This window comes from Pinus tabuliformis, chromosome 7, assembly GCF_031772625.1.
Source record: "Pinus tabuliformis cultivar Carrire ecotype Pingquan chromosome 7, CPIR1, whole genome shotgun sequence".
In the NCBI taxonomy this organism is placed as follows: domain Eukaryota; kingdom Viridiplantae; phylum Streptophyta; class Pinopsida; order Pinales; family Pinaceae; genus Pinus; species Pinus tabuliformis.
Window position 1 is genome coordinate 1,089,484,253 of NC_142293.1, and position 20,934 is coordinate 1,089,505,186.

A 20,934-nucleotide genomic window follows, 5' to 3' on the forward strand; every position below is an offset into this window, starting at 1 on the left:
TCACACTCCTAATTTTATAGAATTTTCTGGGCAAATCTAAGGGGTCAAACAGGGGTTCCAACTCACCCAGCAACTAGAGGAGCTAAGGGGGATTTGGGCCAAAATTTTGAGGTCAACATTTGGCCAATTCCTTCGTGGATTATTCTGAGTATTTGGTGGAGAGGTCGGGGTTAATTTCCCGTAATTTTCTGAGCACCGGAGGTGGGGTTTCTCGCAGCATCTTTGCAGCAAACAACACAATTGTCAATTTCACAAGAGCAGTGTAGGGCATCATTGCAACAGTTATTTGTGCCATCTGGGCTTGACATATTACCACTTGGGCTTGATCACGCTTGCCATTGAGGCAAGCCCAGGTGCACCACTTCCACATTATTGTACTTTTCTCCCAGATTATAATAAAATGGCTCAGTTGTTGGTTATTCCTGGACTTTTTATGGGTGTGCATTGAATGTTTCAATTTTATGGTGTTGTTTTTATTGTTTGCTTTGCATAGCACTATTTTTCCTAGTTTGGAACATTACAGTGGTATCAGAGCATGATCTTGGCCCAACTGTGGGAAATTAGCCAGAAGATCATGGAAGCTTTGGGTATGAGTGCATAGTGATGAATGAAACCGGAGACAAACCCATGGCTCAAGGGAAATCCAGTATGCAGAAATTCTGGGGTAGAATTCATTGGGACGATGAGAGGTTGGCCCAGTTGAGGAGGGTGACAGACCAAACCCATCCTCACCCTTACAACAGAGACGTTAGAGGTGAGCAGGTCCTGGGGGTGTATCCATCTACATCGTGTGGGGAAATTCGATCAGATCAAAGCACCAGATCTCCTGAAAAGGAGCAGGCAGGATAGAGACGGTTAGAGGGTAAGACCAGGGGGCGCTTTTGTTGGTGGAGACCTGGCTTTAGATATTAAGAGCCTGAGGAGGAGGTTGAGCATGATGCTGAGAGCCCACAAGATCGTGAGGAGCACATCGATATACCCAGTATAGCGCAAGAGTCAACTTTATTAGGGACCTCTTTGATAGCCCCAATTGACACCTTGGTGGAGAGGATAGAGGCTACTCACATAGAGCCATTTGTTGAGGGGGTGCCACCCATGGACGAGATGCCAACAATTGCTAAGGTATCTGGAGTTGTGACAGAGTTTACAGGTGATAGATACCCACGACAGTTCCATCAGTTTTAATCTGACCTTCTAGCATTAAAACGAAAGGTCGCATTAGTGCAAGAGGCGATTCTGCAGCAGAACGAGGAGCTAGAGGGCACGAGAGCGGTTTGTGCCGAGTCCACGGCCAAATTGACTCACGTTGGGAAGCGGTTTGATTCCCTACTGGTGCAGCTAGAGTGCACGTTGGAGCGTGAGAGCTGCCCTCTTCGGGCATACATAGACAGGGATGGCAACACTGTTAGGTTACCTTGGCCCATTGGACAAAGAGAGACAGAGCTCCCTAACCAAATTTCATGTATTGACATGTATAGCGAGATGAGAAGACCCGAGTTACACAGAGTGCAGCACCCACATGCTGGGGTTGTTCTATGTGCGGGAGTTCGTGCATTCGATCCCTCTCCTGGGGTTGGATGACGAGAGATTCTGAGTTGGTACCCAAGGGAGTGGGCTATGGAGATGGTGGTAGACCTGGGTGTAGCTCAGCAAGAGCTTCCAGGCATTAGGGATACTGGCAGTTCAGACTGGCATTGGGTTCCCGGTGGGACTACCTATCATTTCCCAAGTATGCCGGTTTACTACAACCTCGATGGTATAGTTGACCTAGCAGTTGAATGTGCACATTCGCTAGGGGAGTCTCCATCAGCGCCAGTGGCCAACCAGTTTATGGACAAACTCTTTTGGTTGTCTTGGTATGGCATTTGTACACAAGATCACTAGATGATCAGCATACTCTGGCAGGAGTTTGTCGAAGGAGGTGGCATTGGCAGGCCACCAGACAGTGCCTTGTATGGAGCTGGGGATTTTTCTCATTTGTGTGGGACACGAAGGAGTAATGCAGTGGTGGCATCGCTGCTAACACCTGGGGAGATCCACATCTTGGGTTCCTTAGGGAGGACTTGGAGGGGAGGTCCCCTCATCGGAGAGCATGGTGATGCGACAATGGAGATGATGATACAAGTTGGATACAGGCCGATGCATATGGACACAGCTTTAGGCCATCTCATTCAGGGATGGGTAGGAGCGTCTAGCGTGGAGGAGTGGTCCGCAGATGTGCATGGAGACGCATGGGGGTGTGACGTAGTATGTTGGACTGCGCTGTGGAGTGGGAGTGCCTCACATCGCATTGAGTACATGCAGGGAGTGACAGGTATAGAGACACAAGCAGGACACAAGATGGTATAGGATGGCATAGTTGTAGTCGAGGGTATCCAGCGGTGTACAGGGGCAAGTCACGATGTACAGTGGCATGTTCAGGAGTACTGGGATGATCAGTGGTATGCAGGGTGTATAGAGCTGCACAGCGAGATCTTGGAGTGTTGCCTCTAGGGAGACCCTTGGACGGAAACATCGAGCATACCTTTGAGCATAGTTCACCTAGGATCGACAGGGACATAGATGAGTGATACTTGATGGTATCCACAGGAACTCACACGCTTGACCCTCTTCTACATCCCTCATGGGCGCAGTCGATTTTGTTGTTGACTTTCTGCACTCTGGGCATGAGCAGCGGGGGACGAGGAGCTCACCTGAGATATTTGGGTGACACTCAGCGCACTAGGGGAGAGACTTTTCAGTAGTGGCATTGGGTTGGTGCGTCAGTTGACAACCACAGGTTGGGGGATGAGGTGATCATCTGCAGGGGTGGCATATCGTTCATCACCAAGCCTACGTCTAGGGAGCTAGTCATGAGGGAGACATGTGTCACTCTTTTCTCAGGGCATGTCAGGACCAAGCATGAGCAGAGGATATTGAGTACGACTGAGGTAGTTTCCCAATATGTGTCCAGGCTCCAGACCTTATATTGGCACATTATCGAGAGGGCGGATGGCAGACCCAGGGGAGATGGTTGGCAAGGACAGGAGGGATCCACATACCCTGAGTCGATTACGAGTATCGGATACCCATCTTTTGGTTGCATTCAAGGGGTAGCTCTTTGGCACACGTGGCTTCCAGCGATCATCGGTACTACACAGTGGCAGGCACAGGGAAGATTAGCATGCATCAGATTAGCCCACGATATATGGAGCCTATATATTGATCACATGCAGGGACTAGAGATGAGGCATGGATGGATTCCTATAATTGTCAGAGCTATGTTGCAGCAGGTCCAACTAGGGGATGTAGGGATTCGGTTGATTGATAGATCAGTCTATCTCGTGATGGTCAGTCATGGCAGAGAGTGGTCTAGTTCACTTTGGGATTGGCACATGGGGGTACACAGTGACCTTCATCAAAGGGCGAGGCAGGCTTTCTTTGTGGCTGCACCGGTTCGGAGTTAGATCTGGATGGGTAGAATTTGGCATCATGGAGATGTCGAGGCAGGATGTGTCTCACCTCTATCAGTATTCCACCATCGAGTTCCAGGAGAGGAGGATACAGTATACGCACGATGGGCAGTCAGCCAGAGCCAGAGTGGTGCAGCGACAACATGGTGGCACCGTTTTATGGCTAGCAAGGGACCCAGACATCACAGTGCTAGACAACTCAGCGACCATTAGGGGTCAACCGGCTGCAATAGGCAGAGGTCACTCAGGTCTTCCTTTAGGCCTTAGTGAGTCACTGATGGCGTGGAGGACTTCTGGTATTTATATCGGACATGATAGTTAGTGGAGCGAGGGGAGCTTCAAGTGGGACAGGATGGATTAGGATCCTGATATTGAGGAATTCCTTCATGTCAAGATAGTGCAGGGACCTAGGATGACTCAGTGGCATGTTTGGGACACTGGTATTATTAATGGTGATAGGGGTGATCAGCAAATTGAGGAGGCGCTTGTTCAAGCATTGCTGGAGGACAAGCGATTCGTGGTGCATTGGAGGAATTTTCCAAATGAGGATGCCACCTGGGAGGGTGAACACATACGTGAGCATCCGTGTTGAAGTTGCTTGGGGACAAGCAACATTTGGGAGGGGAGGACTGTAATGTCCCTTTCGAAATTAAATTGTTACAGGTTTATTTATTCTACAATTCTGACAATTTTGGAGGCCATGGGACCCATGTGATTTTTGGAAAAGACTTAGGAAGGAAAAAGGGGTCGAAATGTTTTGTTGGCATAGCGTGGGGGCCACCCACATGAGGAAATATGCACCACCTTAGAGGGAAGTTCGAATGACTAAGGAGGGAAAGTCGAATTGCTAGTTGGAGGGGGCCCACATGGGAAAAGAGGCCCACGAATTATAAATAGAGGAGGCTCAGCCTCATTTGGTATCTTTTTGACATATTGAACTCAACCTTAGTTGCTCAAGCTACTTAGCCGAGTTACTGTGTTGTTTAGCACACGAGTGTCTCCGAGCAGAGATCTCAACCCTTGCTTCGGTGGACTTCAAGTGCCACCCTAGGAAGGCAATTCGTACTACCTTGGAGGAGAGCCAGTGGAGTTTCACAGTCATATCATTCAACATTTGTCTCAGCCAGTACGTGTTTCTGGACGACGCAGAAGGGGAACACGAAGTTGCTGCTTGTGGGTTCATCCAAGCAGCAACTATCAGGGGAGTTTGGGCATTGGAGCTATAGTGGAGGATCAACCTTTCAGGAGAGTTTTGGAGCAGGAAGTTGCTTCATTGGAGCAGTTCGATTTATCGTCACCGGGGCCTGTGTAGAGAGCCATCATTGGGTTCACATGGGAGATGGAGGAAGGAATTGTAGAGTTGGCGCTGGCCGGGAGAAGTAGGAGATCATTTGGTGGGCCATTTGAGGAGGATTGTTGGAGTTGGGAGAGCAGGGATTGACAGGATCAATCACAGTAACAGAATTCGAAATTGGAGGAGGGCCAAGCTATGAAGGGTCAATTTTTGAAGGTTGGAACCAAGTCAAACCATTTCTGGGTTTTTCTGGGTTTTGGGCAAGGATCACACTCCTAATTTTATAGAATTTTTTGGGAGATCTAAGGGTTCGAATAGCGGTCCCAACTCAGCCAGCAGCTAGAGGAGCTAAGGGGGATTTGGGCCAAAATTTTGAGGTCAACATTTGGCCAATTCCTTTGTGGGGTGGGTATTTGGTGGAGAGGCCAGGGTTAATTTCTCGTAATTTTCTGAGCACCGAAGGTGGCATTTCTCGCAGCATCTTTGCAGCAAACAGAACAGTTTCACAAGGGCAGTGCAGGACATCATTGCAGCAGTTATTTGTGCCATCGGGGCTTGACATATTACCACCTAGGCTTGATCACGCTTGCCATTGAGGCAAGCCCAATTATAATAAAATGACTCAGTTGGTTATTCTTGGACCTTTTATGGGTGTGCATTGGATGTTTCAATTTTATGGTGTTGTTTTTATTGTTTGCTTTGCATAACACTACTTTTCCTAGTTTTGAACATTACAGAACATATTTCATGTGCATTAGTAGTCAATGCTAAAGCTTTTCTCATAAGTTTATCATTTTCTAGTATGTTCTCTATAACACTCATTATAAAGGGGATAACAAAAAAAAATACAACTAAACTCCTCATAAATCTGTATCTTCAATTTCTTTTCTTTCCCTAACATTTATGCTTAAGACACCCTTTATTATATTAAAATGTTTTTATCATAAGAGAATAAATAAAGAAAGCTTCAAGCTTATTTTTTAATTTTGACATGGATGTAATTGTTTTTGTTGTTTGTGAGTGCTTTCTATTTCCATGCCTTCACTTAAATAATTCATCGCTGCCTTCCTTTTTCATGCCTCTACCTTTCATTGCTTGTGTGATTATTCACCTTACACCCTTGCTTTGCATCCTAGAAATGCCCAAAAATTGGGTTTCCCCAAGCATTCATGTACTGCCATAGCCTCTAATACCAATAAAATGTTATAATTGCAAATGCACACAAGAATAAACACAAAAGAGTAAATGCCATATCTTTTTAATGATGTTGTAGTGCTCTATTATAGGTTTAGTTTAAGGTAGGCCACCCTTGCACACCAAATAAATGTACCACTCCACCTATCTTACATACATTACATTCTTTATAGTACCCTAAGATGGTTAGTTAACTTAACCACCTAACAAATGCTAAACACTAATTATTATCATTATCCACTATGTCAATATATGTCGCAATCGTCCAAACGTTAGTCATAAAGGAACCAAAATTTCTACCTTGGCCAACTCAACCCAACAAGTGTTAGAGACAAGTTCTAAGGAGATTTAATCATTAACTAAACAAGAACTTGCAAAATAGTGTAGAACTTCTATTTTCATATATGCTACAACAACCCAACAAGTGTTAGAGACAAGTTCTAAGGAGATTTAATCACTAACTAAACAAGAACTTGCAAAATAGTGTAGAACTTCTATTTTCAAATATGCTACAACAACCCAACAACTGTTAGAGACAAGTTCTTAAGAGATTTAATCATTAACTAAACAAGGACTTGTTAAATAGAACGCACATCCCCCTAGCGCTTTCAAGTCAGCGCTTGGAATTCACCACACTAATCTCTAAGCAAAAGATCAACAATTAGAAACACTTTAAAGATTCAATTCACCACTAGATATGTTAAATAAACTTGTAGAAGCAATATAGAAATTAAATTAAAAAGTAGTGTTGAAAAATGTAGCAAGAAATTCTCAATTTGATTATGCCTTGATTAAATTGAGAAAATTCAAATTTCCACATGAGCAAACAACTTGGATGATGTTAACTTGTGTGGCATGGCTTGTGTCACCCAGTTTACTTAGTAAATTCGAGTTGGAGGAGTTAGAGTTCACTTAAGCATGCGTGATTGCTAATTTGTAGCAATAAAGGTTAGTTATCTAAGGTTGTTTCCAGTTAAACTAGTTCCAACTGTGGAGGAACTAGTGGAGGGTCATGTTGTGCAATGGGACTTCAGTGAAACTCAGTGACCATCCAGTTAACTGATCAATCAGCCCAAAATAGCTAGTGCATGTAAAGAATTCGAGTTCCCCAGGCCAGGTGGAGATTCCAAGGCAATGTAACATCAGTTGTAGACTAGTCTTGAACATACAAGTGTTGCATGCAATCAGATGATCAGCCTAAGGAATTGTGCAATTCAATTTGAGAATTTTCCTAAATAATAGGGGCCTAATTCCTCAAGGAACAACGCAAGGAAATAGGAGCTCAAGCCAAGGCAGAAATTGACTAAGTCTGGGTCAGAGGGCTTCAATGAGCAGAGAGATAGGTTTTGCACTTGCAAGGTGAGCTCAGTTGAGCAAAGCAATTGTAATACATCTCTATTCATTTGATTAATGCAAGAGGCATTGGGGTTTTTAGCAGATTGCTTTCCCAAATAAAAATACTTGTTGCATGTGTGTTATTTCTTATTGCATGTTTGAAATTTTTGTTCTATATTGTGAATTAATGTCCGTAGAAAAGTAAAGTAGGTTTGTGTCTTGTGATTTTGATTAAAATTTCTTGAGCAGTTCCAAATCTACAGCATAATTTCTACATGGTATCAGAGTAGGATTCACATTAGAGCAAGAACTTCAAATATGTTTCTCAAGAGGTTCGAATTTGAAGATCAGTGTTGTAGGATTTCTTCAGAGCTGAGAAGATGGTCTTCAATGGACTAAGGCCAGAGTATGCATTGGAAGGCACCTCTAATTTTATTGCATGAAAGGATTGCATAGAGGCAGTTTTGGATGACAATGGACCGCTAAAATACATTAAGATAGATGTTGCACAACCACCGGAATTTGATGCCCAGAATTGTGCTCAGTGGAAGAAAGATGTAGCCAAAGCAAGGAGAATCATATTGGAGGGAGTATGGGATCACATTGTCTCAAATCTACACGGAAAAGAAACTTTCTTCCCGATGTGGAAAGCACTAACAAAATTGTTTGAGAATAATAGTGACCACGGGAAGCTGGCGCTCAAGGATAAATTTCTAAGTATCAAGATGCAAAAGAATGACACGATTCTGCAGTATCTGAGCAAGTTTACATAGTGTCGTAATGAACTTGGCGGGGTCGGTGTTAATGTCCCAAAAGAAGACTTGGGAAGCCTAGCCCTTCTGGGCGTTCCCAAGAGTTGGCACAGCTATCAAGATTCAGTAAATGGGAAGGAGAAACCACCGAATTGGAAGCGTTTGTGGCCTAATTTGGTACAGGAGGAAATAAAGCGGAAACCAGAGATGGGACTTCGTCCAAGGGCGAGGATGAAGAAAACTTTGCATTGGTTGGAAAGGTAAAGAGGGGAAAAGAGAAGAAATCGCAATCCAAACTAGAATCCAGTCAAGGGGGTGAGAAGAAAGATTTATCAAACATTAAATGCTTCCACTGTCATGAATTCAGGCACAATGCCACGAAGTGTCCACACAAGAAGACAAGCAAGAAGACCTGAAGAGGAGCAATAAGTGAAGCCTTGGCTTCACAGTTCGAGCTTGACTTTACCTTCATTGCATGCATGGCCAGCACAGTGATGGGGACCGTGTGGTACTTGGACTCAGGTGCATCGTTCCACATGATGGGGAATAGAGATTTTTTTCAGTGACCTGGAGGAGAAAGACTTCCAAATGCAAATTGAGATGGGGGACGATGGAAGGTACAGCGCGGCCAAGATTGTTACAGTCGCCTTTCAGAGGGAGTTGGGCCCCCACCAGGCTCAAGGATGTCATGTTCATTCTAAGCCTAAAGAAAAATCTCGTCTTTGTTGCAGTTTTGTAAGACTGTGGTTATGATGTGATCTTCAGCAAAGGAAAGGCAATCCTGAGACACATAGCCACAGGACAAGTGAAGCAGATCGAGGTTCGTGTGAAGAAACTGTACAAGCTAGATGTGGAGGATTGTGCTGCATTGAGCACAAAGGCAAAGAAGGTGCAAAGTAGCGATGTCGGTGAAATTTGGCATAGAAGGCTTGGCCATTTGCATCATGGCGCTTTGAAGATCGTGCAGTGTTTAACCACAAGCCTTCCCCAAGGAGCACTTGAGCAGCAGGATGTACTTTAGGGAAGTACACAAAATCCACTTTCCATGATCGGGACAGCAAAGCACATGCAGTCCTGGAAAGGATCCACTCTAATGTTTGTGGACCATTCTCAACAGCCTCCACTGCCAGGCACAAATATTTTGTCATTTTTATTGATGACTTCTCACGAAAGAGTTGGATCTTCTTCATGCGGAAGAAAGATGAGACATTCTCCAAATTCGTAGAATTCAAGGCACTGGTTGAGAAAGAAATCGACAAGAAGGTGAAGGAACTCAGGAGCGATAATGGAGTTGAGTACATGTCGAATGAGTTTAAAATTTTATGTGCAAAAGAAGGCATTCGATAAGAGTTGACAGCACTCCACAACCCACAGCAAAATGGGGTGGTTCAAAGAAAGCACTGTAGCATTATGGGAGCAACAAGGGCGATGTTGCATGACCAAGGCCTACCTATGCACTTGTGGGCCGAAGCATGCAACACGATAGTCTATTCGCAGAACTGGAGTCCTCATCGGATTATGGGCTTGATTACACCGGAAGAGGCTTTCTCGGGGAGGAAGTCAAATGTGTCGCACTTCAGGAATTTTGGAGCCTCTGTCTTCTACCATGTCTCCAAAGAATCAAGGAAGAAGCTAGAGCCGACAGCAGAATTGGGGGTATTTGTGGGCTACATGGAAACTCCCCACAACTACCGTGTGTACTTGCCATCCCTCAAAATGACAATTGTGCGAAAGGGATGTAAAATTTGATGAAGATAAAGCGATGCGGTGCTCTCTTGAGAGAGAGCTTCAAATCCCACCAGAAGAAGAGCTTTTAGCTCCAAAGGAGGAACTTTCGGAAGTTGTGGAGCAGCCACAAATTGAGGAGTAGAGAGTGGAGACAACCACTCAAACAGAACCATCCAGAAAAGACAGGAAAAGGACCAGGGAAGCTGAGAGACTTGTGTAGAATGCGAGGGAGAAAGTGGGTGCTCCTTCAAATCAACGCAAGCAAAGAAGGTCACCAGATCAGTACACTGGCTACATGGCTCTAATGACTGAGCTTGTAGAGACTGAGCCTTCCTCTTTCGAGAAAGTAATAGAGCAACCTGTGTGGGTTGATGCAATGGTGGAGGAGTATGAATCCATTGTAAAGAACAGTGTTTGGGAAGTGGTCCCAAGACCAATAGATAAATCAATTGTGGGCCCGAAATGGATCTTCAAGGTAAAGTAGGTAGCAGACAGAAGCATAGAAAAGTACGTGGCCAAGGGGTACTCTCAAGTTGAGGGGATTGACTATGAGGAGACCTTTGCTCCTATAGCAAGGTACTTATCCATTAGATCAATTCTTGCTCTGGTTGCACAGATGGGGTGGAAGATCCACTAGATGGATATGAAAACAACATTCCTTAATGGAGTTATTGAGCAGGAGGTGTACATCGAGCAAACAGAAGGCTTTGAGACTTTTGATCGAGAGTCTCGTGTGCAGACTCAAGCGAGCACTGTACGATCTCAAGGAAGCACCCTGTGCTTGGTACACCAGGATCGATAGCTATCTCACCAGTTTGGGCTTCATCAAAAGTGAAGCGGATGCAAACCTCTATCATATTTCGGTAGAAGGTAAGATTATTGTCTTATATGTTGATAACTTGATTTTAATTGGTGATGAACAGTTGATCAGATCTTGCAAGGAGGAGCTTGCGAGAGAGTTTGAAATGGAGGACATGGGTCTCATGCACTACTTCCTCGGTTTGGAAGTATGTCAAGGAGATGGGGAATTGTTTGTCTCTCAAGGCAAGTATGCAAATGAGATACTACAGAGGTTCTGCATGGAGAGTTGCAAACCCATGGAGACTCCTCTAGCAACCAACTAAAGGAAGGAGGATGTCAATTCAGGTGAGGAAGTGGATGCTACTGTTTACTACCGGAAGTTGGTGGGTTCACTAATGTATCTTGTGAACACACGACCAAATATGTGCTATGCAGTCAACCAGCTAAGCCAAGCCATGGTTTGGCCGACCGAATTATTTTGGAGGGCAGCTAGGCATGTTCTACGGTACCTCAAAGGCACTACTTAGTTTGGACTATGGTACAGACGGACAAAGGGAGTTGCAGATTGGGCAGGCAGTCGATTAGACTGAAAGAGTACATTAGGTGGAATTTTCAGTGTTGGGTCCGCATCAATTTCTTGGTACAGCAAGAAGCAAAGATCTATGGCACTCATTTCGGCAGAAGCAGAATACATGGTTGTCAGTCAAGCAGCATGTGAGGTGATCTGGTTGAGGAAGATATTTGTTGGATTGTTTGGTCAAATGATGGATCCAACTGTGATCTACTGTGATAATCATAGTTGCATCAAGCTCTCTAAGAATCTTGTTTTTCACAATCGATCCAAGCATATAGATATCCGGTATCACCATTTACGGGACTGTGTGTAGAGGCGGATAATGTTGTTGTAGTACATTCTGACAGAGGAACAAGATGCTAACATTTTGACAAAGGCCTTGTCAAGAGGGAAGTTTGAGTTCCATAGGTGCAGGATAGGGATGGTTGATAATCCCTTTCTTGCTGAGAGGGAGTGTTGAAAAATGCAGCAAGAAATTCTCAATTTGATTTTGCCTTGATTAAATTTAGAAAATTTAAATTTCCACATCAGCAGACAACTTGGATGATGTTAACTTATGTGACATGGCTTGTGTCACCCAGTTTACTCAGTAAATTTGAGTTGGAGTTAGAGTTCAGTTAAGCACGTGCGATTGCTAATTTGTAGCAATCAAGACCAATTATCTAAGGTTGTTTTCAGTGAAACTAGTTCCAACTGTTGGAGGAACTAGTGGAGGGTCAAGTTGTGCAATGGGACTTCAATCAAACTCAGTGATCATCCAGTTAATTGATCAATCAGCGCAAAATAGCTAGTGCATGCAGAGAATTCGAGTTCCCCAAGCTAGGTAGAGATTTCACGACAGTGTAACATCAGTTGTAGACTAGTTTTGAGTGTACAAGTGTTGCATGCAATCAGATGATCAGCCTAAGGAACTGCACAATTCAATTTGAGGAATTACCAAAATAATAAGGGCCTAATTCCTCAAGGAATAATGCAAGGAAATAGGAGCTCAAGCCAAGGTAGAAATTGACTAAGTCTAGGTCAAAGGCCTTTAGTAAGCAGAGAGATAGGTTGTGCACTTGCAAGGTGAGCTCAGTTGAGCAAAGCAATTGTAATACATCTATATTCATTTGATTAATGCAAGAGACATTGGGGTTTTTAGCAAATTGCTTTCCACAGATAAAAATACATGTTGCATGTGTTTTATTTCTTATTGCATGTCTGAAATTTTTGTTCTAGATTGTGAATTAATCTCCGCAAAAAAGTAGAGTAGGTTTGTGTCTTGTGATTTTGATCAAAACTTCATGAGCAGTTGCAAATCTACAACATAATTTCTACAGGTAGATATGAGTAGGAATACACTGTTTAGCACCAAAAACCAGCCATAGGGTTTCACCAAATTTGACTTTTATTGCTGCAATTTAATTTCCAGATTTGATGAACACCTTAAATCAGCCCACAAGATGTTAGAATAAACTTTAAAACATGAGTCTATAGGGTTATTTTTCCTTATTAGGGTTAAAGATCAAAAATTAAGCACAAGCCCTTGGACAAAAATGTTTAGCAAATGAAATTATAATATCCCAAACAAGATATTTGGCTAATTTTGTAGAAATCTTCACCTAACCAAAATTTCTCCATAAAATTACCATTCAATTAACAAAAGATTGTCATGTAAAATATAACAAATAGAGTGTGTGCAGATCAATAATACGTTAAGCAAAAATAATCTTAGCTTCTATTATAATAGAAACTGAGGTTTACATGTTGATACAATAAAAGTAGCTGAGATGGAAAACAGGCCTCAAGAATCTGCTCCAATGTTGTGCTGACCCTCCAAAACTGAACTGAAATGTCACTGTTGATCTCTCCTATGAATTCTAGATGAATTCACCGTGAATTCACCAAGGGGAGATAAGTACTCGCCCAATCTCACTAAATCACCCGAGGGTTTCCCTCATGGGGCTACCAATGAAGTAGAGAACCGGATTCTCAACCTCCCATATAAGAAGAAAGATCAAATCCAAGATGTCCTCTAATGGCATCCTCTTCTTTTATAAGTCTGATGGACCCCTCTAGAACCTCCTATTTTATTATTATTTTAATCATTGAGCACATTTCCCTTTTTTTATTTCAATTAAAATATCTTTTCAATGTGGGAAAATGGTAAATTGACCACCATGCCTCCTTAGGGCATTGAAACTCACTTCTAACCATCCCATCCTGTAGATCTTCTCGTTCTGATTCCAACGAGCTATTACACTAAGGTGTTTTGTCAAGTATTCCTCCCAGAATGTCACCTTAAGCATAATTAATTGAGTCGAGCCCATTAATAACTCTGTTTTTTGAAAGTTGACAGAATGCAACAGAACGAAACTCAAACTATGCAAATGATGGAATATACCAAGCAAATTCCATTGGACCTCATAAAAACTCCTCAAAAGCCCCTTAGCCCACTGATAGAGTAAACCAGCTCCTGTGACCTAGCTGCCTCCAACCTTAGAAGTCCATCCCGACCACGTTGTAAGGGAAACCAGAAAAAGGAACATGACAAATCTTCCTGCCCCAAGATTGCTTGCCCTCAAGCAATCCATATCTGTCGATCAATGGGGCGGTCCAGTGCAACTGAAAATCAATACCTGGATCCCATGCAAACCACTGGGTGATACAATAACTCCGTGCCGCCCAACCAATAATGGATCGTTTAATGCCTGAATCCGAGACTAAACTCTGACTCATCTTGTCATCAACAGATCCTCCTGGACCCCAATGCCACCATGGTCAATCATCAACACCCATATCCCATGGCTCTAGTTGTGATCTGTCTCCAACTATAGTTGTTACTCCCTCAACCGAGTACCAACTCATCACCTCTCTCCAACCTAACCCCTCCTGACTCAATCCACTGCCAATCCCACTCTCTTGATGTTGGGATGGAATGCTGAAGAGTTGTCGACATGTATCCCACTGCCAACTAGAGCATCTAGTATCTGACATTTCTAAGGGTCCTCGCTCTACTATGCCCTTGACTAAGAATATCGCACCATTAATAAGATACCAAGTCATGATCTCTCACCAATCTAATGCATGGACACCAGTGTAAGGAACAAGTCTACTAGGCTGATATTGGTCCCTGCTCAACTCATAATGCTCTGCCTGGTTAATCAACAAGATTTGTCTAAGGAAACCTGCCCCTCTCTATAATAGGAAAAAGTGGGAAAGATGTGTTGGAAGCCCTATCTATGTAGTTCTAGATAGGGTGGTGGCCTGGAAATACTGCAGCTCTATTGGCTACCACTACACCTATCTGCACCTCTTCAACGAATAGGCCCAAAGATGGATGTACCACCATCTCCAACAGCTCCTCTCGTCTACCAACCTCCTACAAAACTACCCTGTCAAGCTCCTGCGCCTCTTGACGACAAGTGTCTGCACATACTACCACCTTGCTAGTTGTTTGTACATTTGTCCCCTCCTCATCAGTGGCTGGCCCCAAGAATGTATTCTCATCCTCCTCCATCATGGGCACAACATGAGCCCCTAACTGACTCTCCAAAGACGACCCATCATGTGCACTGAGCTCCACTATGTGTTGCTCATGCTGAAGGGAAACAAGTTATTGCTCATCAATCTCCTCTACCAAACATGGTTGCATCTCTGAGTTGTTGCCAACAACTCCCCATGACTGCTCATGCTCCTCAGAGGCATCCTCATATGAACCCATGGACTCGTCTAAGGAAAAATCCTCATCCTGAGAGTCATAAGGAATCTCCCCCCGCTCTACCTCTGTCGTCTCCTCTGCATCACTCAAGCATGAGTGGTCAGGTCCCCAAGGTTCTTTGCAAATGAAGCAAAAACCCTTCCTCCTCAGCTCATTCTTGTTGCATGGTTGGTCACCACCAATCCTTCGTAACTCCTCCTGGGTCAATCGTCTCCTGAATAGACCAAAGTTCTGCTTAACCAACCTTTCAGCTAGTTCATAAGAAGCAGATGAGGCTTGTTCTTTCCTCCTCCCAATGGCCAACAAATCAAATTGCAACTCTCTGCAAATGGCATCACGGTCTCCCATAATTGAAGACAAAATGGACAACATGTTTGTTTTGACCTTGCTAGGCTGATGTTTCTTAATCTTGAAGAAGCATTGGAACATCTGACGGATCAAGTCATCACACTCTAGATCAAACATGATTTCATATGTTCTAACCATGGCCATGATTTCTGGATTCTCAAGCTTCTTCCCAAATGTAAAACCGGCATTGTTGTCCAAGTCTTAAAAAGTCTCTAGTATCAGTCTAAAAACTCTACTCATAACATCATCGTTGTAGGGAGGTATAAGTGTGGTAAGTCTCATGATGTTACTGAAACAAGATGCAACTAAAATTCTAACCCCTTCACAAGGTGCCTCCAAGAACTTGTGTTGTATGAGAGCATGCATAGTAGGTTTTAGGGCCCAAATTAGTTTCATCCCTTCTAACTGGTTCACTTCGGAAAGGAGTTCATCGAATTCATCTAGTTTGAAAAGGACTTTCCAAGTGATCCTCATGTTTTAAATTTGTCCTAAGTGCAAGGATTTTGTGTCCAAACTCCAGCTCTTTCTATAGATCCCTCAGCTATTCTTTTTTAAGAATGGCATGGACCCCTCTTGATAAAGGTATATTGTCTTGCTTGGGTTTCTGGTCCAAAGATGTATGGTGGTTCAAGGAACTAATTCCTGTGTTGTTCAATCTTCTTAATTCATTCATGAGTGTTGTGAGCCTCTCCATGGTTTAGTTCAATGATGATAAGTATATCAAGTTGTTTTGACTGACATTCTCCCAACTTACAACATAACCATACAATGATGATGAATAATCTTGGCAGCTCTTGACTCTGACTCGTACAAGACTTTGACTGACAACATCACATTGATATGACCACTATCTTGATACCGACAAACCATAGCACAGTGGCAATCCTTCAACCTTTATCCCTCTTAAACAGTTCGGAGATGCCTCGAGGCCCAACATCACACATATATCATTCAAAATTCAACATAAGGGACTCTGTATGCTAGCTATGGCAGCATACAAATAACCAACTCTGCTAACAAAATTTAGCCCTATATGACAACCATTACACAATGCTAGCGGCTCTATGACACAAAGTGACAAAAGGGATACAGACCACATATTTGCTATTCCCTATCTGATGTACAGAATTCAGAAATGACAAGATATCATGGACTTACATTAATGTTGAAATAAACATCAAATCAATCTAAAGGGAATATATCATTTGAGTAGACAGAGGAACCTAATTTCCTTTAGCAACTCGAATTGTGTCTTCAGAATGAGGACAAATACTCTAGTAATTAGGATGTCGCCCAACTGTGTTATACAAATATACTCCAGGCACATCCAGCAGAACCATAAGAATAACGTCTACCCAGAACTCCAACTGATGTGTAGACTCTGCTTGCACCACAGAGACTATACTTGGCCTTGCACCTTTGATCGCACAGCACTTACACATTCCTTGTGCACAAATATGGCACTACGCACTCCTTCACCTAATAAACTCTGCCCATTCGAAACAGTGACTTCTTTGTCCCTTTATGCGCACCAATGCACATCACATCGTTTTGTGATACAAATGAGAATGCCATCGCACTTCATCAATTGAGCACCGTCTTAAACATGCACTGGCTAGCCATAATTTCGATCCTCTGATGGCGGCTTGATCACTACACAGGTAAGATTGACTCCAATTGCATGGAGAACTCGACTTCTATGACGAAGGTTGAATCTTTCTGCAAGCAACGATCAACTCATTCTGCGTACAATCTAATTGAAGCGGTGTGCACAGGTATGGTGTGTACCAGTCAAGTCAGTTTGCGTCCATGGCATGCAATGGGCTCCAAACTACTCGTCCACATGGCATACTTTGATACGCATACATATATTCCTTGGCCCAACTACTTTGTGTCCTTGACAATTCAACGAGCACGATCTCCGCAATCAATTCCCAGGTGGTTTGACTTTCATTCCTCTGTTAACAGGATTCGTCCATGCACAACAGCAACTGTGCACTAGATCAGCTTATCATTGTAGCCTTCCAACCAATCACACATGTCACTAATTTTCTCTGCTCTGATAATGAAGACATACGCCCAGTCAACAATAATAGTCGTGCTCATAAATTTATAAATACGTCGCTCCCAGTCAATCTGAGTTGAGCATGTAAAACCCTCAAACCATGAATGGATGCTCGCGGTCTTGATCAGGCAAAGATGGGTGATTTGATTGCAAATTTTACCCACCGTCAAGTGAATGATCCACTCAAAATAACAATCACATCCCTCAATTCGATTTGACCAATCAGCCTCCCAGAATATATGAGTCAACGCTTTTTAATAATATTCCACGGCCCACCTTAATGATTTAATTTCGCGGCCCTTGGCGTCGTTCAAAACATACGGGCTTGCAAATTCGGCCACGCTCTAAGCGCTTTCAAATTTGACCATCCCCTTTTTAATAATAAATATTGGCCCATAAAATTTTACATGATGTATGGCCGCCCAAATGATTTAACAAGAGAGGCTAGGAAACGGAAATGGTAGGCATGCAAGACCTGTCAATCATTGTACGAGCTTAGTCACCTATTACTGATTCAGTTAATGTGGAACATAAATGACAATGAATTACTAGTAATGCTTACTCAGCATGCTGAAACAGATACGTCAAATTAAGCAGGACGATATTATGGAATCCAGGTGTATGGAAAGGTTACATAGTAATTAATGTGGAATTACAAGGCCTAGTCCAGAGTAGAAACAAACTAGATTATTACTCTTAGCAAGCTTAACATGTACTACTCTGTTAGGCTATGTTAGGCTAACATGGACTTTGACTCTATGTTAGGCTAACGTCTAATATCTTTGTAATGGTTTACCATGTTATGCCTTGAACACCCGTAATTAATAATATCCAGGTGTACAAACAAGTAGTAAATGCACAGTCACTAATCACTGAATTAATACTAGATGTAAGCGTAGTAGTATAAGGTAAGTTATAAGGATTATATAGTAATTACACCTGACTACTAGAAATCAGGTTAACCCCGGCAGACAATATTATTTCTAAGCTTGCTAAGCGGGTAAGCTTAGTCATAATAACATGAATATATTAACCTAGAAAAGTACAAGTCGACTCTTTCTGCTCTCGTGGGTAATATGACAGAGCTCTGCATTAATATTACCTTGATTAAGTACTATTATACTCAGTAAATGAACCTGGAATCAAGAGCTATTAACGAGGATAGAATCAAGAATCAAGAGCTCCACATCAGCGAGTTCCTCACTCGCGTGTCAGGGTAAATGTCATTTAGGAAGCCTACTCTAGGTTTTCCTCCTCCACAAGTCAAACAACAAGAATACGATGGCAAAGGTGAACGAATTTGAATCAAGTGAAACAGTGAACTCGCTTGTCGATTCACAATCAACGTGGGTTAATTAACATTTATTAGGTTGAATATAGCAGTATAGACTATAGAGTGCAGTAATAGTTAGATGAAAATGCCCATTTAACTGAGACATATGGCAGAACCTGGCCATGAAATGTAACAGACCATTTTGCCAAGAAAGCATGCTTTATAAACCAAAATTAAGGGCTAATACGTTGAATATGTCAACTATACACTTGGCGAAAAGCATAGTTTAAAAGTGTCATTCTAATTAAACGATTTATAAAAGTCTTGAATTAATTTTTAATTATTGCTATTAATTCAATTATTGCTCAGATTGCAACATGACAACATACTTGCATGGATTACATGGGTCACTTATAAGTCTTGCTAGTTTCATGTTTCCTGGAGGTAAGAGTTGCAACACTGGGAAATCCCTGTTCTCTAATTATACAACTAAAGATCTCTCTGCAGATTCAGTCACTGCCCCTTCCCGAACAAACTGCGAATTGTGCCTGGAATTTCACCAACTGCATTTCTTGCCTTCAAACCCTTATAATATTTGAAAGACTTTCACTGCAAACTCTTTTTACTCTGAGTGTTCCTTCTCATGTATTCAGTGGCAGCATACAATAGGCTATGTCCAGGGAGAAGATTACTACGGTGCAAAGGCAACTATCAATGTATGGGCACCACGAATTGAGACGCTCAACGAGTTCAGTCTGTCCTAGCTTTGGGTTCTTTCAGGATCATTCGATGGTTCGGATCTCAACAGCATTGAAGCAGGCTGGCAAGTAGGTTTTCATTCCATTCTGATTTATGGTATTTACGAGAGGTCTCATACCATTATTTTCCTAGTCAGGTCAGCCCTGAGCTTTATGGAGACACAAGGCCTCGGCTTTTTAGCTATTGGATGGTCCGTATTAGTTCTGCTCAGATTATGGGCATATGTTCATTTCTTTTTTCTTCTCTGCTATTTTCAATAATCCAAAGTTGGAGGACTGTTTTTTATGACACATAATGTATCTTCCAGAGTGATTCCTATCAGGATACTGGGTGCTACAATCTTCTATGCTCTGGTTTTGTGCAAAAACAATAACAGGATTGCAATAGGAGCTTCCCTATTCCCGGTTTCTGAGTTCGCTGGCACACATTATGATATCACCATTCTTATCTGGAGGTGAGCAGTATTTTCCTGTGCACCATCAAACTGTCCAAAACCCAATTATAATTTGAAAATTGTATGGATTGATCACTTGTAAAATGGTATCAATGATCAAATTAGATTAAAGATTTTAACATATCTGTTTCAGAGATCTAGTATCCTATAACTTTTGTGTTATATATTTTGCTGATCTTTTTGCTTCTTCTTAGTAACATGGAGTTTGTGGCAGGATCCTAAAGAGGGCAACTGGTGGATGGAGTTTGCAGACAACACATTGGTGGGGTACTGGCCTTCTGAACTCTTCACCCATCTTGCAGATCATGCAAGCATGATTGAATGGGGAGGAGAGATTGTGAACACAGAGGAAGGAGGAGAACACAATTCAACTCAAATGGGAAGTGGTCATTTTGCAGAAGTAGTATTTGGCAAAGCAAGCTATTTCCGGAATTGGAAATTGTGGACAGCGATAATAGCTTGAGATGTGTTAATTCCATGCTTTAGCTGAGCATACTAACTGTTACAATATACAGAATCGCTACAATATTGATTGGAATAATCATTTTTATTTTGGTGGACCTGGTAGTAACTCACATTGTCCCTAGAAATTATGATGGCCACTCAACACCAACTTTAGTTTCTCCTTCCCAACAGAGAGGAACCACATCTGTATAATATCATTCAGCAATCCTAGCATTAAAGGGAGGGAGCGTAGCAAGAAGAAAGAGGCAAGAACTTCAACCAAAACAGTTAAAGATGAAATTCATCCGGAATCGAATCCTCTTGCTGATCATAGTTCGAATCATTCAGAATGTCAAAAGCCTCCTGCTGCAAAATTAGCAGAGCAACCATTATTAAAAGGTAGAGTATGAGATTCGAAAAATAAACACAAAACTCCTTGTAGCAATACCTATATGATAAATCTGTTTTTTTTGTTGTCAATCTTTAACTTGGTCGTTCATCATGTGTACCTTCAAAGGAAAAACAGGGGGAAAGCTCCAATTCACAAAGCTGTTCGAAGCGAACAGACATAGACAAAGACCACACAGACCCTCAAATGTGTACTACTTATGTCGAAGATATTTACTAGTATTTGTGAAATGCAGAGGTGTGGATTGTATATATCTCACCTGTAGCTTTAAATCTTGTGATGCAAAAATTCAAATTCAAGACTAGGATACAGAAATAGAGAAATTCATAGCATTTTAACAATATCTGGATAA

At 42.4% G+C, this 20,934-nt stretch overlaps 1 protein-coding gene and 1 pseudogene across 1 annotated transcript in view; one reads left to right on the forward strand and one right to left on the reverse strand.

The window, feature by feature from the left end:
• Nucleotides 1-20,934, reverse strand: part of LOC149251355 (UDP-galactose/UDP-glucose transporter 5B-like) — a 245,376-nt gene that overhangs the window by 150,362 nt on the left and 74,080 nt on the right. The window lies entirely within an intron of this gene.
• Nucleotides 1,618-20,316, forward strand: LOC149251357 (protein neprosin-like; annotated as a pseudogene).